The sequence below is a fragment of the Notamacropus eugenii genome, chromosome 4, assembly GCF_028372415.1.
Source record: "Notamacropus eugenii isolate mMacEug1 chromosome 4, mMacEug1.pri_v2, whole genome shotgun sequence".
Classification (NCBI taxonomy): domain Eukaryota; kingdom Metazoa; phylum Chordata; class Mammalia; order Diprotodontia; family Macropodidae; genus Notamacropus; species Notamacropus eugenii.
In genome coordinates, this window is record NC_092875.1 from 324,751,984 (window position 1) to 324,765,540 (window position 13,557).

The 13,557-nt window shown below is 39.2% G+C and overlaps 1 protein-coding gene across 3 annotated transcripts in view; it reads left to right on the forward strand.

Moving 5' to 3' along the window:
* ZBTB7C (zinc finger and BTB domain containing 7C) overlaps positions 1-13,557 on the forward strand; it is a 505,030-nt gene that overhangs the window by 40,220 nt on the left and 451,253 nt on the right. The window contains exons 1-2 of one of the 3 annotated variants that reach the window (XM_072605166.1): positions 4,921-5,208; positions 6,722-6,843. The exons of the other annotated variants lie outside the window; for them this stretch is intronic. The gene's annotated coding sequence lies outside the window, so the exon portion shown is untranslated. Of the gene's footprint in view, positions 1-4,920; positions 5,209-6,721; positions 6,844-13,557 lie in introns of those variants that run through there. 3 annotated transcript variants of the gene reach the window in all.

Here is a 13,557-nt window from a genome sequence, read left to right on the forward strand (position 1 = left end):
CTCATACATGGCAGCTCACACATGTGTTAGCCTACTTTCAAAGCCCTGTCTACCTATTCTGTGTTGTGTTTCTTCCCTGAGCACAGGTGACAGAATGGTGATCCTGAAATAGGCCTTTCCAGTAACTTTGTGTGTCATAGAAACCCCCAGAGGCCTCAATAGGACTTAAGTGGAAACAGAAATTTCTGCATCAGAGAGGATGAGCTATGAGGAGGCAGGAGTAAGGGCCACTAGAAGCCAGCATTATTACTGCTGCCACCAGAACCACAAGTGAGCTGCACCAGAGAGAAGGTTATGACAAAGACTGTAGCCAAGTGGTGAGGAAGTCACATGGAATGGATTCAGAGTAGCTGGGGTATTCATTCCCTGTTGTTCAGGAGGAAGAAGAGGAGAAAGATAAATGTAGCCTGGGGATGCTATACTTTCCTCCCTCATTTTACTTTTACTCTGATGTCCTCCTTGGAGAATACTGAGACTCTATCTGCAACCTGTGTTTCTCAAGAGGTTTTACTGCTTTCTGTTTCACAGTTGTTACTCCAAGATCACGTGGCTATTCATTGCATTAATGATTTGTGCATGTCCTTTGAGTAAATGCGAATGAGAGAATCCAGAGATGGTAAAACATACAGGAGAGAGAGTTAGGAAGTTTTATATCATAAACACACGCATATATATGTGTGTGTATATGTATATATCACTGTAAAATTCCCCATATATAAACCTACCTACATATATACATTCATACATATATGCATTGTTGTTCAGTCATGGCCAACTCTTTATGACCCTTATGGGGTTTTCTTGACTAAGATACTAAAGTGATTTGCCATTTCCTTCTCCAGTGAATTAAGGCAAACAAGTTAAATGACTTGCCCAGGGTCACACAACTAGTGAGTGTCTGAGCTGGATTTGAACTCAGGTCTTCCTGACTCCAGGCCTATATACATGCATAGGTTCATCTTTATATTTGACAGGGAGAGAGAGAGAGAGAGAGAGAGAGAGAAAGAGGAAGAAGGAGAGAGAGAGAGAGAGAGAGAGAGAGAGAGAGAGAGAGAGAGAGAGAGAGAGAGAGAGAGAGAGAGAGAAACAGTTTTCTACTTATCTGTGACTTTCCCAGATCAGGGCTTGAGATGAACAACAGATTTTCTTGATTCTTATTTTTGTAGTTTATCCAAAGCAGGAAAGAACAAATTAATTTGAACCCCATACCTAGACATTGAGTAAGAAAGAAGTTTTGGAAGTGAGTTGGAATTAGTCTTTTTGAGGCAGTTTCCTCAGGAACCTCCCAATCCTATTGTTTTTCCTAACAGATTTAAAAGGAAAATTATTTCACTCTTCAACTGAAGGATTTGACTAGAGAGAAAATTATGCCTGAAAGGAGGAGCAAAGAAAGGGTATGACCAGAGGAAGGAGGCAAGGCAAGGTGAAATAACTTCCTCTGATCATTCATCAAGTACCAATGCTTCCAAACACTTCTAGATATAGAAAATTAATACAAGGTGATTTTTGGGTAGGAGTATGCTAACAGCTGGTTGGGGAAAGGCTTCATGTAGAAGGTGGTACTCAGTTTTAATTATATATGATCTGTTTAAAGGGTATAGCCTTTTCCACTTCCATCCTCTACTCAATGATCAAAGTCATTTCTATGTATGCATGTATGCATGTATATGTGTGTATGTATGTATGTATGTGTATGTATGTATGTATCTATGGTAATAACATTCTTGTGGCATGTCTGAGGCAAAGATAATTAAGATAAGTATTTGAGGTAAGTATTTCCCCTTCAGGAAATGGGCAAGATGGATAGAAAAGTATGAAGAGAAGCAAGGGCTGTAATTTTTTGTTTGTTTGTTTTCTTGATTTTCTTAAGTATTTGGGAATTTTGCTTCTCCATGCCTTTATTGAAATCAACGGATGTCAGAACTTAAAGGAACCATAAAAAACCTCTATTACCACTGCCTCATTTTACAAATAAAAAACTGAGGCTGAGAACTGAAGTGACTTGACCCAGGTCACACAGTAGTTAGTGACACAACTGGAACTGGAACACATTCTCTTGACCCTCAGTCCAATGTTGTTCTCACTACACCTTGATGAACTTGTGTTGCTTTGGATTTTGTGTGCCATGTATTTTTGTGTTTATTTCAGGCATATTTCCCACGACACCTCATTGAACTATAAGCTACTGGAGGGCAGGGTCTAAGTCCCTTTATTCTCCTCTCTTAGCTCCTTGGCTGGGAATTGATGGTATTCCAACGGGTTTGCCTGATTTGGTTAAACTAGATTCTACTTAGTTCTAATGGAGTTACCATGATTGCCATCTGAAAACTTGTCAATATTTGTTTCCACCTCCCTCTGCCATCCCTTCCTTTAGGGGTAATTCCCTAAAATGCTTTTGCTAGAGGGAGAGGGAAGAAGCATGAGGCTAGAGAGAAGGGTTTGTAGATGTTGGAAAGTTGGACTGCATATTCTCATTGCTCTGCTTTGCTGGGCTTCTACAGAAGGTCCTGTAAAAGGCAGAAACATCAGTTAGTTGCTACTTCACCTGTCTACTTGTTGAAATAATTGACCAGTTTCTATTTAACAAAAGGGCTTCCAATTTCCTTTTTAACTCCGTTTGTCTTAGCAGGGCCTTTTGTATGATCATCTATCTTTCTAGTCTTACCCATATTTGTGCTCCCTTATCTTGGCAAAATTCTGTTTGGTGAGCTTAGCCTCTCCTTAGTTTCTAGGTTCTTCTTTTTCAGATTCCTATTCTTTGTTGCTGAGGCTCCTATTGCTACAGTTTGGCTCCAGGCCCCCCAAGATCCCAGGTGGCTTCTTCACCATTGGGCACTTTACTATGCTCTGGGCTAAAGCATGCCCATCAACACTGTGGTGGGCCAAGAGGCACATTCAGTAAATCATCTTGTCTCACTAATGGACAGATTGACACTCTCCTGTCTTCTCCTCCACCTCTAAACATTTCGTATAAATCATTGCTTCACTTGGGAGAGAAGCTATTTGCCAAGCTAGCAAAACATTTGAACATATGGATGGGCTTCTATGGTGAGCTCTGAAGGAAAATGGAAACACTGGGTTACAAGCTCTAGACTATGATACCCACCCCCTCCTACTCCTGTGACCCTACCTTCCTGTTCTTTTTTCCAGGCCTCATCCTTCATCCACATCCACCATATTAAGAGTCTGTTCTTTCTTGGGATGCGTACAAAATTCCAATTCCTGCCAGGAGAATTTATGTGCGGTTTTAGAGGGGATAATACACTAGTTAGCATGTACGCTCTGGTTTTATACACATCCGCATGGCCGTTTACAGCACACATTATAACATCTTCAGCCTATGCGGAGAATGTGCTGTGCATTTACATATTATGGATTCATAATTTCAAATAGTTGTAAAGATCTCTACAGAATAATAGAGTCACTGTGCTCTGGTGCGCTAAATCTCAATGTAGTCATGAAAAAAAACCTGGCAAATTCTTGTCCTGTTAATGTGCCAGCTCCGTAATTCTTACTAACTTCTGTCTCTCCCACTCATCCCCTCATCCCCTCCCTTTTTCCCCACAAAAAGCCTAAAAGCAAACTACCAGGTTTCCTTAATCTACCTAAAAATAGAAGAAATGAATTTAATATTAAAGAATATGACAATATTTAAGTAATATTTATATATAAAATTTAAAGATTATTTAATAATAATAATCTTAGTCAAGGTTGCCTGTTCCTAGGACCTCACTAGCTTTCTAAAATCTGTCACACTCTTTTGTACAATGTTTCATGGTGCTTTTCCTTACAAATTTCAACGTACTTGGGCTCTCACCAGAGTTGGTATGCCTTCTCTCACTCCATGCCCCCCAACCCTCCCCTTCTCATACTTCCTCATTCTATGTGATTCTTGCCTCTGCCTCTTTTTAATTCCTTCATAGAGGATCTATGTGACATGCTAGCAGCTTTCCTATAGTTCCTGGGATATTTTGTGAATGATAATGCAGCACTCAGGCTATTCATTGCTTTTTCTCTATGACCACTTTCCTAGTCATTCATGTCCTTGATAACGTCTTTTATGATATTTCTTGATTGAGAAGCACTAGGGAATATGCTACAGGCCATTTAAGCCTCCTCTGTTTCTTTGCATTGTTTTTTGGGTCATCCACAATGTTAATTCTGTTGAAATTATGGTGTTGGAAGAGTATTGATATTAAAAAGATGGGTTTTTGTGGTATTGAAAAGTTTGGGATTATTGAAAGCTCTGCAGTTTCCCTAATACAATTCATCTTGATGTCTTCCCATTCAATACTGGGCCTAGCTTATTGTCCATCTGTAGTAGTTCTCACATATCACATATATAATGACATATATAGATATCTACATGTATACCTGTATACCTCTGTCTCTCTGTCTCTGTCTCTCTCTGTCCCATATATTTATCTACTAATGGACTAACTCAATAGGCTATCTACTTGATCTTGTTAGTATTACCCATGCATGGCTAGCAGCCCAGATTCTGGGCTTATACAGAGTAGGTTCAGTTTTGGAGGCAGCCTCCCTCAGTCTCTTCTCCTTCTTCTTCTTCTTCTTCTTCTTCTTCTTCTTCTTCTTCTTCTTCTTCTTCTTTTTCTTCTCCTTCTCCTCCTCCTCCTCTTCCTCCTCCTCCTCCTCCTCCTCCTCCTCCTCCTCCTCCTCCTCCTCCTCCTCCTCCTCCTCCTCCTCCTCCTCCTCCTCCTCCTCCTTCTTCTTCTTCTTCTTCTTCTTCTTCTTCTTCTTCTTCTTCTTCTTCTTTTTCTTCTTCTTCTTCCCCCTCTCTCTCTTTCTCTGTCTCTCTGATTAAACCTACCATCCAGAATTTACTCTGAGAATTTTCAGAATATAACTCATATCTAGAATTCCTTATCTATAGGTAAAAAAGGTCTCTCAGATTCTATATAAGTACTCAAGGTAAAAATATTTTGGGGTCAGGACAGCTTTTATTTCATACCACAGAAAATGAAGAAAAAATAAAAAAAACAAAAAGAATCTCAATAGTTCACAAACAAAGCAGGGAGATATTTAAATCACTCCCAGTTGCACATAAACAATCAACACAGTTTTCTTCTCTCTTTAATTAGGCCATCTCCACAGATTGTGAAGTGTTCCAGACTCAAAGCTGTACTCTGTGATTTGGGTTGCTTTTGAAAACTGGGGATACTAGTGAGGAAGACGCCTGAGATTTTGGTGAGGCCCATTTTCCACAGGGATGAATATAGTCTTCTAGTCTCAAAGTGCACCCTGTGGTTTGGATTTCCCTCAGAAAAGAAATGAAATTGAAGTTACCAAACAGACATCACCCTGCTATGATTTTCCAATAAGCCTTCCTTTTACCACATAGACACCCACATAGGCATCAAGCCTTGTGGTACTATTGTGAGGAGTTGGACTCTTTTGGAATGGAGACAGACTTGGGCCTGCTAGACAGACAGCCCTCTTCCCGTCAGATCCACACCATCCTATTGATTTACAGTAATAGAGTACAACATCTAGGTCCCTTAAGTTACTTAAGTACTGAGGCTTTACAGCCTTGTAGATCTTGTAGAGCTTCAAGGACTCTATGTGATGCTCTTTCCTGTCTAAGAAGCTGGTACTACTCAGAAACTCACTGTCTTGAGAATGTTCTATTTGAAATTGTGAGAGACATAATTCCTGAGGTAGATGCTGCTCAGGGTCCTACTTCCCCCATTTTCTTTATAGGAGGTTAGACTCCAGGATCAGTCACTGCCCAGAAAATCTCAGGAACTTCTTTGCTCTGAGACAAGTCTGAATTTTGGAACTCTTTAACTTGGGGTTGCTAGGAAGGCAACCCTTGATGGTATTCTCCCAGCACTCCTCTAGAAGTTGGGGTTTAGGGACTTTCACCAAACTACTATGTAGTTGAGACCAAGTATGTTTCTGCCACTGTCTTGCCAGGGTTGAGTCCAGCGACTCTTTATACCATACTACTACTCCACTCTTGGCCTGAGAAGCTGCCATCTTTGAGGCATTTGGTCTTGTGGTTTCCTACTTTTTGGTTGCCATATGGTTGAGAGTACACAGCTCCTATATGCCATTAATAGCTCCTGAATTTAGGAAGAACTTCCCACTCCAGTACTGTACTCTGATCCTAACTCTTCTAAAAGGAAAATGGTTAAGAAAGGCCAAAAGATATCTGTCAATTCCCTTTAAATGCCCAAGGGAGTAGCTTCTTACACGTCCATTATACGTCTTACACATCACAGGAGTTTGAACCAACCAGTTCCTTTCCTTTAAGGTGACTTGCTAAGGGGCATATCCATACCTTCCACAGAAAAAATACAAAGTTCCAAATGAAGGATCATCTCCTTATAAGCTCATCAAGTGGATCAGGGAACTCCCTAGATTGGTTTCCCTACATTACAGATGATTTAAAGGGGGGTTTTTTCAAATAAATGAACCCAATACATCTGATCATTATTATTTGGCAGTGTGGTATAGCAGGAAGAGTACTAGATTTGAGCCTGGGTTCAAATCCTGGGCTCTGTACAATTTTAGACAAGTCCCTTTCTTACTAGTTCTCAATTTTCTCATCTGTTAAATGAGTATATTGAGAGTTGCAATGCCTACCTCAGAGGGCTGTTGTGAAAAAAGTGTTTTGTAAGCCTTAACAAAATATAAAAAATATGAATTGCTATTTTAAAATCTTACATCATTCTTTACCTCCCTCTTTATTGCCAAGGGTAATGGAGAGATCTGTGATGGGTGCACACTGGCTTGCCGTCTATTTCCAGTGATGACCTATGTACAAAACAAGGATATCATTGAGGAAATGTATGACTGGGAAGGAGCAAGGGATAAGAGGTGAGCCAGAGCACTTCACTAGTACCCAGGAAATGTAAAAAGTAATAGAGGTTTCAAATGAAGGATTTATGTGAGAATAAGTAACGTGAACAAGAGCTGAATGTGATGAGAAGTTGTGGATGGGTTCCAATCTATCCTAATGAAAGATGCACCTGTTTTAAGAAATCAAGGATCTGTTAGGGTGTTATAGTATTGATAACCACATTCTCTGCCTGTTTCCCTCTCTCTCTGCCTCTCACTTTCCCACATTCACCCACTTGAGCCCTAGGCAGCACAATCTGACAGCTATATCCTGAAACAAGCTACAAGTCAGCCAGACTAAGTTAAATAACAAAGAGAGTCTCTCCTTCACTGTCAGGGATCAACTGCTGGCCAGTTTTCATTTGGGGGATGAAAACCCCCAAACAAAAAGAAAAACCCAAAACTGCATGAAAAGGAGCTCCTTGGCCATTTTGAAAGTATAAGGCATCTAAAAGAGTATGCCCTACTTTTTTGACCTTTGCATTCCTAAAACTTAAAAAAAAATTGGGCATCAACACAATTAAAATTCTTTATTAAAAATGAATTAAAAAGAAAAATATTGATGCCAGCTAAAGTCTAGTAGGATAGATTTTGGTGCAAGTAGGACTTTTGCAATTGATCTTAAAATAGGGATTTCTATAATAGAAATGCTGACAGAAAGCCCCTGTAACAGTACACGGGGATGGGGGTGGGGTCAGACATGGCAGCTGCTTCCTAAGGCCTGTTGTCCTTCTTCCTTTTCATTCCCTCTTTGTGTCTTGATGGCTAGCCAAAGAGCTTCAAAACCTCAGTGAGCACTGACTAGGTTCAGCCCTGCATCTCTTCTGGTGTCCAGATTTCCTGGCTTCCAGAAGGCGAGGAAACTTGATTTTAAAGCAGCAAAGAGGGCTGCCTTTCGTGACTCAGGCACTTGGGCAGCATTAACCTCAAGGCAGCTTGTGATCTTTTTGAAGTATCTCTGTTCCTACCCACCCTTTTTTTATTTTTACTCTGGTTTTCAGGTCCCCCTACCCCCTCCACAATCCTGTGTGCATGTATGTCTCTCTGTGTGTGTCTGTGTGTCTCTTGCTGTGTTTTATCATGAAGGCAGATAGACCAAAAATGCTTTTAGTTTTGATCCAGGGCTTAAATTAGGGAGGATCTAAAAACTTCTCAAACCACCCCCCTTTCCTTTTTGAGTGGAGTGGATGATACAAAATAGAGGGAGTCAAGAAACCCTGTCCCAGATGGCATGGAGATGTGCTGGGTCTGGTTCTTTTTAACTATACTCCCACTCCTATGGCAGAAAAGAGTGTTAGGGAATTCTGGAGTATGTTTGGAAGGACAGTTACAATCTGGCTATTGGTAAGAAGGGACTGTGTGGAGGGAGAGATGAGAAGTGTCCCTCTTCCTGATTCACTCACTCTTTCCCTCCACCATTACCCTCTAGCAAAGGGTTCATTCATTCAACAAATATGTTAGTGGGTATAGTGGGTATTTTTTACTGTGTTCAGTGTCTCAGGGCATAAAAGAGAAATATGACATAGTTTCAGTCCTTGGGGAACTTGTAGTCCATCTGGGGAAACAAGATAGACACACAAGACAGGTAATGATGCAAGGCAGTATGAGATTAAGCAGGAAAATGAGCGCTCCAGATTATTAAGTACAACAAGACACCAAAGCCAAGAGAACATGGTGGGTTGTCATGTTTAAGCAAGACTTCATTGTGGGGTTGGGATTGAACTAGATCTTGAGGGATGGATAGGATCTGAATAGGTGGGAGGACTTACATTCAATTTGAATGAAAAAATCTGAACATTGTAGGAAATTTACGAAGTCATACACAGAATCTCAGAATTGAAAAAGACCATAGAGGCAATCCAAGGTAAACCAAACAAATCCCCTCCCCAGCATCTGTGAGTGATCATCTGACTCTTGCTTGAACACCTCTAGTGATGGGAAACTCAATGCCTCACAAAATAGCTCATTCCACTAGTGGACAGCTCCAATGGTTAGGAAATGATTTCTTATAATATAAGCAAAAATTACTGCTGACCAATGACTTCCATCCATTGATCCTAATTCCACGCTCTTGAGTTACCCAGCATTAAATCTACTGCATTTTCTACATGACAGCCCTTCATGTATTCATTTAAAAAAGTTTTATTGACATGTTTTGTTTTTAACATTACATTTACAGATTATTCCCATTCTGCCAGAGGGCTCTTATAACAAAGTAAAACAATTAAGTCAGACTAATACTGCAGGGACTTCATCTGAAAGCATATGAAACATTCTAAATCTTAGTACTGTCTTCCTCCCATCCCTTAACAAAATTAACAAAAAACCTGTTTTATCTCTATTCTACCCTTGACCCCATGGGGAACATAAAAAAGAAGAAAAACAAATTCATTAAAACAAATATGCTTAGTCAAGCAAAAACAATTCCCTCAGTGACTGTATACAAATGTGTATGTGTATATATGCATATGTGTATATGTATATATAAATAAATATATAATCTATGCCTATCATTCTGCACCCTAAATCCATTTCCTCTTTGTTATGGATAGCATATTTCATCATTAGCTCTCTGGAATCATGAATATAAAGACAATGTCACAGAATTATAGTCTCAGAGTTAGAGAATGACCATTTAGTGCAGTCTACCTCTCTACAAGAATCCTCTCCACAAGTCTCAACAATAAATCAATAGTCCATAAGAATTTATTAAGAACATCCTATGTACCAGACACTGTGCTAAGCTCTGAGAATTCCCCCACCAAATCAAGGGCAAAAATAATCTCTGCCATTAAGGAGATTACTTTCTGAAGGGGAAAGCATCCAGAACATAAAGTAGGTACATACAAGATACTTACAAAGTAAATGGAAGGTAACTTTCATGTAGAGGGTATTGTTATGAGGAGGGATTGGGAAAAACTTCCTGAAACAACTGAATTTGAGGGGTCATCCAGCCTTCTCTCCTCCCTGAGGCAGTTCATTTCACTTTTGGACAGTTCTGTTAGGATATTTTTTTTAATCAAATCTAAATTTGTCTCTTGATAATTTCCATCCTTTTTTCCTTGTCCTCTTTTTCTGGTGGCCAAGGAGAACAATTCTAAATCTTCTTTAATATGACATGCCTTCAAATACTTGAAAATAGCTGTCATATTTCCACCCTTCCCCAAATTTTCCCTTCTCCAAGCTAAACATAAAGCAGGCAGGTGGCCCTGTTGATAGAGTGCCAGTCCTGAAGTCAGGAAGATTCATCTCCCTGAATTCAAAAATCTGACCTCAGACTCCTACTAGCTGTATGACTCTGGGCAAGTTACTTAACTTTGTTTGCCTCAGTTTCCTCATCTGTCAGATGAGCTGGAGAAGGAAATGGCAAAACCAGTCTGGTATCTTTGCCAAGAAAACCCCAAATGGACACAACTGGAAATAATTAAAGAACAAGCTAAAAAATCCCAATTTCTTTCAGGAAATCCTTTTGTGCCATGATTTTAAGGTCCTTTCTAATCCCAATCCCAACTGATCTTCTCTGAACACTCCAGTTTATCAATATCCTTCTGACAATGTGTCATTGGACTAATTGAGGTAATAGTCCAAATGTGGTCTGACCAGGACACAATATAGCACCACCAGCATTCTCCCAGTCCTTTCTTAATGTATCCTAATATTATATTAGAATTTTTTGACTGTGGTATCATACTGGTATGGAAGTCTCCTAAACTCATCTTACAGGCCACTAAAATGCCCAGGTCAGTTTTAGATGAACTGCAAGCCACACCTTCCCCAGCTTACCCTTGTGAAGTTAATTTTCAAACCTGAGTCTAAGACTTTAAATTATCCTTATTAAATTTCATTTCATTAGATCTGACCCTATCAAATCTGTCCAGCTTATCTGGATCGTTTTTGGAAACTCACTCTGCCCTCCCTCCAGTTTTGTCTCCTCTGCAATGTGATAAATAGACTATTTATATCTTTATTCAAGTAACTGCTTTTTTTATTGATAAAATTGTTAAAATGCATGCATCCACAGACTCTTTCTCTGAAGATCTATTTTCAAGTAGAAATTTATTAATGATACTCTTTAGAATTTACCATTCAGTTTTTAGTTCATCTGATTGCTATTTTTCATCTTCCAGTCTCTTATAGGAGAATAACATAAAGGATTTTTGTCAAACACTTTGTTAAAATCAAGGTGAACGACACTTACAGAATGATTTTTGTGATCTACTGGTCTAGTAACCCTGCCAAAATAAAAACTTGATGTGACCTGTTCTTGACCAAGCCATACCGAGTTTTTGTGATCTCTGCTTCCTTTTCGAAATGCTCACAAACCATCCCTTTAATAATGTGTTATAGATTTGTCAAGAATACAATTAAGGTCACTGGCTTATAGTTCACAGCTCCATTTTCTTCCCTTTTTTGAAAACTGGGACATTTGGCCTTTTCTGATTCTATGGCACTTCTACTGTTCTTCCATGATCTTTCAAAGATCATTGACGGTGGCTCAGCAATTAGATCTTACAGTGCTTTAAGATTAGTTCATTGGGGCCTGGTGACTGAAATCATCACGGACAATAAGATACTCTCTTATTATATCCCCACTAGGGTTTCAATCACCTATGAGCCATTTTTGTTCTTTCCTTCCCATTACAAGGTCATTCTCCTTGACAGGGAAAACCAAAACCAAACAAAGTTGGAGCAGCAATGACTTGTTCTCTCACCTGCTTTACCTGCCCTGGGGAGAAGTCCTATAACTTTTTTGAACTTTCTCTTTCCCTTGACATAGCTTACAAATGCAATCCTTTGTGTTGCTGTTGTTAACTTTGTGCAACAGCCTCTACTTATTACAAGCGTTAGTGCTATTACCCTCCCCTGATAGGACCACATCACACTTTTGGACTCATTCTTTCACCTGCTCTTGCCTCCATCCTATGCACTGGTCTTTTCATTGGTCTCTTTTGACAATCCTCCTTTTTCTTTCTCATTGAAATTGTTTCTCTCTGTGTTCTCAGAATGTCATCCTTGAGAGCATCCCATTTTTCCTGGGCTGACTTCTATAGAATTTTAGTCAGTGGGATTCTGTCAACTCTTTCTTTGACTCTCTTAAAACCTACTCTCTCAAAAATCTTCAATACATGTCCTTCTATGTCCAACATTTCTTTTTTTAAAATCATAAATCCCTAAGATGGAACAGTCATTTCCCCTCAAGGTTCTCATCATTTCTACCCTAGCAACCAGTTCCTTCTTGTTAGTGAGAATAAGATGCAGAATAGGTTACTCTTGTAGGCTACTCCATCTTTCACAGGCTGAAATTATCATTAAGGAAGTTGAGAAATTATTAGATGCTCTGCTTTCAGCAGAGAGAGAGAGAAAGCTCCAAAAGATGTCTGCATAATTGAAGTCCTTCATCACTACTCTATCATTCCATCTGTTTCTTGGAGTCCTCTTCCAAGCCTTCTTCCTGCCTCAGTCTTCTGTCATATACTTCACAACATCTGTAAGTGATCATTTAGTCTCTGCTTGAATACTTCCCGTGATGAATAACTCAGGACTTCACTAGGTAGCTCATTCCATTATTGAACAGCTCCAGTGGGTAGGAAATGCTTTCTTACCAATTTAAGGAAAAAATTGGTGCTATCCTGTAATTTCTATTCTTTGATCTTAGTTCTGCACTCTGTGACTACACAGCATAAGTCTAATACCTTTTCTGCATGACAGACCTTCAAATATTTAAAGACAGAAATCACAAATACTCTTTAAGATGCTCTTAAAAGATAAAATTATATACAATATTTCAGGTATGGTTTCACTCCCTCAGGGCACAAAACGATTAACATTTCCTTCCTTGAGACACTATGCTTCTATTAAAACAGGTTAATAGCCCCTTAGTATTTTGTTATTCTATGACAATGTATTGGATTTACAATCTACTAAAATTTCCAAGTATTTTTTTCCCCACCTGAACTACTACCTCCCATCTCCTTCATTTCTGTGCAGGACTTTATATGTATTGCTATTTAATTTCATTTGTTTAGAGTTATTCCACAATCCTAACTAGTTGAAATATTTTCTAAACCTGAGACTATCTTAGATGTAGTCTGTCCCTCCCAGCTTCATGCCATATGCAAAGGTAATACATGGTTGGAGATGTGGAACTAAAGCAGGTCTGGGGCTCTCCAATATTCCTCTAGAGACTTAGCTCTATTATTTGGTCCACATTCTTCAATCTTTGCTAAAAGAATAACATGAGAAATTTTGTCCAATGCTTTGCTAAAAATCAAGGTAAATGATACCCACAGTATGATTTTTTGACTGGTTTCAGATCCAGTTGTTCATCTAGTTAGAAACCCACATAACTATTATCCAAGCCTCATCCAACTTTCCCTATTGTGTGCACAAGGATATCACAAAAGACTTTGTCAAATGCTTTACTAAAATTCTAGGCATTGAATATCTGTAAGCTGGTAACTGTCAAAAAGGGAAATGAAGTTAGTCTAGCATTACTTGTTCTTAATGGACTCACACCAGTTCCTAGTGGTTCCAAACACTCATTTAATAGAATCAGATGATCTCAGAGTTGCAGAATCATCTAATCCAACACTGACTCAAAACTAAAATCGCCTCCATGACATCCCTGCCAAGTGGATGTTTCTAAAGTCATCTCCTTAGAAACCGGGAGTGAGGAGAGTTCATTACTCCCAA